At 39.1% G+C, this 6,705-nt stretch overlaps 1 pseudogene; it reads right to left on the reverse strand.

Moving 5' to 3' along the window:
• Positions 1-1,596: 1,596 nt before the first annotated feature.
• Positions 1,597-1,707, reverse strand: LOC125473375 (annotated as a pseudogene).
• Positions 1,708-6,705: the final 4,998 nt, after the last annotated feature.

Raw genomic sequence — 6,705 nt, forward strand, 5'->3', positions numbered from 1 at the left:
ATTTGCTCTCCCATTTGCAGAAACCATTCAACCATAGCCGATCTACCTTCATTTACATCACACTTGGAGAACCAACACCGAAGGCCACTCTTAAGGGATTTCGACATCAGTTTTGCTTCAAGGGTTTCTTCTTATTAATTCTATGTTCACTCATGTTTTATATTTTTATGTCAAACCTTTTGTAAACATGAAGTGTAACTAATCTCTCTCTAGGGATTCGATGTAGCCTTGCAAAGTTTGCCATGTAGTCAAGTTAGAATGCTCAGTTTGTCCATCTATTTCTTGTTTCATTCTCTGATTTAATTGTGACTTTGTGAGTTGATTTTAATGTTTGATCACCATTTGAATTAACCACAGGTTGTTTAGCCAAGATTAGGGCACACATCATGCATATTCTTGGTAGATATGTGAATGGATGAAAGGAATACTTTGCAAACAACCTGCCAAGTGTTACCTTTGGTTTTATGAAAGTTTCTTGTGCGTAACACCTTCTTGATTAGGAACCAAAGTTGCACATCACAACTAGGCTCATGATTAGGAACATATGATCAAATCCACACATCATATGGTTGATCATATCTAAGTGAAACAAACTCAAGAAATAGGTATATGGCTGAGTATAAACTAACTTAACAAACATGGACTTGGTTTAGCAATGGTGAAACCGAATCCCTAGCTTCATCTCCATTGGTGCTTTCCCATTCTATTAGTTGTAGATTCATTTATTTGAGTTACTTCATTTTCTTATGCTTTCAAGTTACAACAACAAATCTGCCTAATTTGATTAGTTTTATTCATTTCATAGAGTTCTTGCAAAACAAGTAATTGTATAGGTCCAATTAGTCCCTGTGGATTCGACACCCTTGCTTGTGCCATTATACTAAACATATTCTAGCATTAGGAAGGATTACAACAACAAAAATGGCGCCGTTGCCGGGGACTGATTTCAGTCCCTTGTAATTGCTTGTTTGCTATTTAAACTTTGTTCTTTTCATTGTAGGTAGATTTCTGATTTTTATTCAAACTTGTGTTATTTTGTTTTAGGTAGTATATGTCAAATAGACTTGTTGAGTTAGGCCAAAGAATTGAACGGTTAAAGGGCAACACTTTGGACAACTTTGTGCCATCAAGTTCCTCCATTATTCGTGAAGAAGAGGAAGAGAATTCACCTAGTTCAACAAGTAAAGGATCTGAGCACTTTAATTGGGAAAGAGAAGAAGAGATGGCGGGCAACCAAGATGAGCTTCGAGCTTTGGAGGACTTTGCTCAACCAATCATACCAAATTCACCTTCATGCATCTTGCTGCCCACAGAAGCTAGAAACTATGATCTTAAATCTTCACATTTCCATATGTTTCCCTCTTTTTATGGCTTACCTAATGAAGACCCTTTAGCTCATATTCAAGAGTTTTACAATGTTGTGAGTGGTTTGCCTTTGCAGGGAGTAAGTGAAGCAAATTTGAGGATGAGAGTGTTTCCTTACACCTTGAAAGATAGGGCCAAAAGTTGGTTGATGACTCTAACACCAGGTTCCCTCACCACATGGGATGCCGTGGCTAAGAAGTTCTTGGAGAAGTTCTTTTCCACTCAAAAGACAGCCGCATTAAGGGGACAAATCTTCAACTTCAAACAAGATGATGGAGAACCTTTCAATGAGTGTTGGGAGCGCTTTAAAGGCCTTTTGCTGCAATGTCCACACCATGGGTTACCTTTGCACTTACAAATGCAAATTTTCTATGATGGACTAACCCAAACATGTCAATCAACTGTTGATAATGCAGCAGGTGGAGCTTTGAAGAAAAAGAATGCTCAAGAGTCATATAACATTTATGAGATGTTGGGGTCTAATGCTCAACACAAAGATTTAAGGGGTAAGAAAGTTGGAGTCTATGAAACAAGCTCTAATCATGATCTTTTGTTGCAGGTAGCTAACCTAGAAAGGAAGCTTGAATCCGTGCTCAACATGGTGCCAAAAGCAAATGAAGTGTGTGCAATTTGCAACATACCAACCCATCCTACTCATCAATGTCCATCTAGGGAGGCTTATCCCGAGTATGTCCAAGAGCAAGTGAACCTCATGAATTCTTACAATCAAAGGCCAAGGAATGATGTGTATTCCAATACATATAACTCAAGTTGGAGAGATCATCCCAACCTTTCATGGAAGAACAACAATCAATTCCAAAATTTTCAACCAAAACCTGCCACTACTCTTGAGGATACGGTTAAGTTGTTAGCCCAAAATACCTTGCAATTCCAACATACCACAAATAGCACTCTCCAACAACATTCGGCGGCTCTAACCAAAATGGAGACACAATTGGGGCAGATTGCAGATGCCTTAAACCAAAGAGAAGTTGGAAAGTTTCCAAGCCAACCCATGATACTCCAAAGGAACCAAGAGCAAGCCAAAGCAATCATTACACTTAGAAGTGGTAAGATTATTGATAATAGAGTTGGCAATGAAGTTACTAATGAATCTGATCATGTGAATGCAGGGGTTACTCAAGGAGAAAATGAGAAACCAAATGAGGAACCAAGCCATGCTACTTCCTCATTTGAAGCATCAAATCTTCACAAGGCCGAGAAACCATACACTCCACCAATACCATTCCCTGGAAGACTTGCCAAGAGCAAACAGGATAAGTCATTTAAGGAAATTTTTGATATACTAAGTAAAGTGAATGTTAACTTACCTTTGCTTGATGTCATTAGGAACATGTCGGCATATGGGAAGTTCTTCAAGGAGTTAAACAGCTACAAAAGGAAGTATGGACCACATGAGAAGGTAGTGGTGTCCGAGAATGTGAGTGCAGTTTTGCAAAGAAAACTTCCACCAAAGCTCAAGGATCCAGGAAGTTTCTCTATCAACATCACCATAGGGGACAAGAAAGTAGAGAAGGCAATGCTTGATTTGGGTGCTAGCATCAACTTAATGCCTTATTCCGTGTACCTTCAACTAGGTTTGGGAGATTTGAAAGCCACCACCATTTCATTACAACTTGCAGACAGATCCGTGAAATATCCAAGAGGTATAGTAGAAGATATTCTAGTTCAAGTTGATAAACTAATCTTGCCTGCAGATTTTGTAGTGTTGGACATGGAAGAAGCTCCTATACATGACCGAGAGTTGCCTATATTGCTTGGGAGACCTTTTATGGCCACGACCAAGACCATCATTGATGTACAAAATGGACTCCTCACTATGACAGTGTTAGGAGAGACAGTTCAATTCAAAGTGTTTGAGTCTCTTTCTCATCCTTCTTCATCTCTTGATTGTTATGCCATTGATGTGTTTGATTCACTTGTTTTCTCTAAGTTCTTGCAGGCACAAGCTAATGAACCATTACAAACTGTTTTGAGTCAATCTCAAGATGAGTTTGATGAAGAAAATGCACTCATGGAAGAGGTAGCTGCCTTGGAAGCATTGGCACCGTATCCTTTGAATGTTTCACCTCTTTTAGAGCCTTTAGAATCATCAATGTCACATCTAACTCCTTCTACTGTTAAGGCACCAAAACTTGAACTTAAACCACTTCCACCACATCTAAAATATGCATATCTAGCTGAATTTGAAACTCTTCCAATTATCATAGCTTCTGATCTCACCCCAATTGAAGAAGATAAACTAATTAGGGTGTTAAAAGAGTTTAAATCAGTTTTTGGTTGGTCTATTGCAGATATCAAGGGAATAAGCCCTACCATGTGCATGCATAGGATTCTTTTGGAGGAAGGAGCAAAGTCAACCCGTGAACCACAAAGAAGGCTCAATCCACACATGAAGGAAGTTGTTAGGAATGAGGTGTTGAAATTGTTAGATGTGGGGATCATATATCCTATTTCTGATAGCAAATGGGTGAGTGCTATTCAAGTGGTACCTAAGAAGGTGGGAATCACAGTGATGAGGAATGAAAACAATGAGCTTGTGCCCACAAAGCCCACGGCTAGTTGGCGTGTTTGCACCGATTACAGGAAGTTGAATTCTAGCACTAGAAAAGATTACTTTCCTATGCCTTTCATAGATCAAATGCTTGAGAGATTTGCAGGTTACTCACACTATTGTTTTCTTGATGGTTACTCAGGTTACAATCAAATTGCAATTGCTTCGGAGGATCAAGAGAAAACAACCTTTACTTGCCCATTTGGCACATTTGCATATAGGAGAATGCCTTTTGGACTTTGCAATGCTCCAGCAACATTCCAAAGATGCATGTTGGCAATCTTTTCTGACATGGTAGAAAGATTCATTGAGGTATTTATGGATGACTTCTCAGTGTTTGGTTCCTCTTTTGATGAATGTCTTAACCATCTCTCTTTAGTACTTCAAAGATGTCAGGAAACAAATTTGGTTCTCAATTGGGAAAAGTGCCAATTTATGGTGAAACAAGGAATTGTGTTGGGACATGTAATCTCTAGCAAAGGAATTGAGGTGGACAAAGCCAAAATTGACGTCATCACCAATATGGTAGCTCCCACCACTGTGAAGGGAGTAAGAAGTTTTTTGGGACATGCGGGTTTTTATAGTCGTTTCATTAAGAACTTTTCAATGATCACTCGTCCATTATGCAATCTGTTAGCTAAAGATGTTGTATTTCATTTTGATAAAGCTTGCATGGATGCATTCAATGCTTTGAAATATGAACTAACCTTGGCCCCTATTATTATGGCACCAGATTGGTCTTTACCTTTTGAATTAATGTGTGATGCCTCTGACTATGCTATTGGTGCAGTTTTGGGGCAAAGGGTGAACAAGCTTCCACATGTGATCTACTATGCAAGCCGGACTCTACATGATGCTCAACTTAACTATTCCACAACTGAAAAGGAGTTGCTTGCTATTGTTTTTGCCTTAGAGAAGTTTCGGTCATATCTTGTGGGATCTAAAGTTATTGTGTTTTCTGATCATGCAGCCCTTAGGTACTTGATGACAAAAAAGGATGCTAAACCACGCTTAATTAGATGGATACTCTTACTACAAGAGTTGGACTTGGAAATTCGAGATAAGAAGGGAAGTGATAATGTTGTGGCTGACCATTTGTCAAGGCTTAATGAAAACCATGGAGTTGGACAACCTTTGCCTCTAAATGAATCATTTCCAGATGAACAACTCCTTGTCATTCAAGAAAAAGAACCATGGTATGCGGATTTTGTTAATTATCTTGCTTGTGGTATAATTAGAAATGACCTTTCTTTTCAGGAAAGAAAGAAGTTCCTTGCCATGGTAAAGCACTACGTTTGGGACGAACCATATTTGTTTAAATATTGCCCTGACCAAATCATTAGGAGATGTGTCCCAGAGAGTGAGCAACAAAGCATTCTAACATTCAACCATACATTGGCATGTGGAGGACATTTTGGTGCCAAAAAGACATCTCTAAAGGTTTTACAATCTGGTTTCTTTTGGCCTACTTTATTCAAAGATGCTTTTGATTTTTGTTCTAAGTGTGATAGGTGCCAGAAAATGGGGAACATTAGCGGAAGAAATGAGATGCCATTGAACAACATTTTGGTGGTAGAGCTCTTTGATGTTTGGGGAATCGATTTCATGGGACCATTTCCATCCTCTTTTGGCCACTTATACATATTAGTGGCAGTAGATTATGTATCCAAATGGGTTGAAGCCATTGCTACAAGAACTAATGATCATAAGGTTGTTTTGAATTTTCTTAAAGATGTGATTTTTTGTAGGTTTGGAACCCCAAGAGCTATTATTAGTGATGGTGGCAGCCATTTCTGCAACAAACCCTTTGAATCCTTAATGAAGAAGTACAACATCAACCACAAAGTGGCAACCCCGTACCATCCTCAAACCTCAGGACAAGTGGAGATTAGCAACAGGGAGATCAAGAACATTTTGATGAAGACTGTGAGCCCTACAAGGAAGGATTGGTCATTGAGGTTAAATGATGCACTATGGGCAGATAGAACAGCATACAAGACCCCCATTGGCATGAGTCCTTATCGTCTTGTGTTTGGGAAAGCTTGTCATTTGCCAATGGAGCTTGAACACCGTGCATATTGGGCTATCAAGAAGTTCAACTTTGATTACAAGGAAGCTGGAGTAGCAAGGAAACTCCAACTTAATGAGTTGGAAGAACTTAGAAATGAGGCATATGAGAATGCCAAAATCTACAAGGAACGGACTAAGCTCTATCATGACAAGGCCATCCTAAAGAAGGAGTTTCACCAAGGTATGAAAGTACTTTTGTATGACTCACGTTTGAGACTTTTTCCAGGTAAATTGAAGTCTAGGTGGGTGGGACCATTCAAAGTGCTGCAAACATTTCCCCACGGAGCTGTGGAGATAGAGAACATGAAGAATGGCACCTCTTTTAAAGTCAATGGGCAGCGATTGAAACCATATTTGGAGAAAGTGGAGGAAGAGCAACTGTATCAAGTTGTAGATTTTCTTGAGTTTACAACACCGTGAACAAGCTACCATGTCTTGCCTAGACATTAAATAAAGCGCTTGCTAGGAGGCAACCTAGTGTGGTTTGTGTTCTTTCTTTATGTTGTGTTTATGTTGTTACCATTCCATATTCTTTGCCTACTTGCATTACATATAATTTTAAGCATCGAGGACAATGCTTAGGTTAGGTTTGCGGGTGTGGGATGGAAGGTGTTTGTTTTTGTGTTTTTGTTTGGTTAAGTGTGTTTTTGCTTGCTAATACGAATGTATATGGGGACTATGTTTGAAAACAAACG

Source organism: the organism of the source record quoted next, unplaced genomic scaffold, assembly GCF_019419815.1.
Source record: "Pyrus x bretschneideri cultivar Hongxiangsu unplaced genomic scaffold, Pyrus_bretschneideri_v1 Contig84, whole genome shotgun sequence".
Lineage (NCBI taxonomy): Eukaryota > Viridiplantae > Streptophyta > Magnoliopsida > Rosales > Rosaceae > Pyrus > Pyrus x bretschneideri.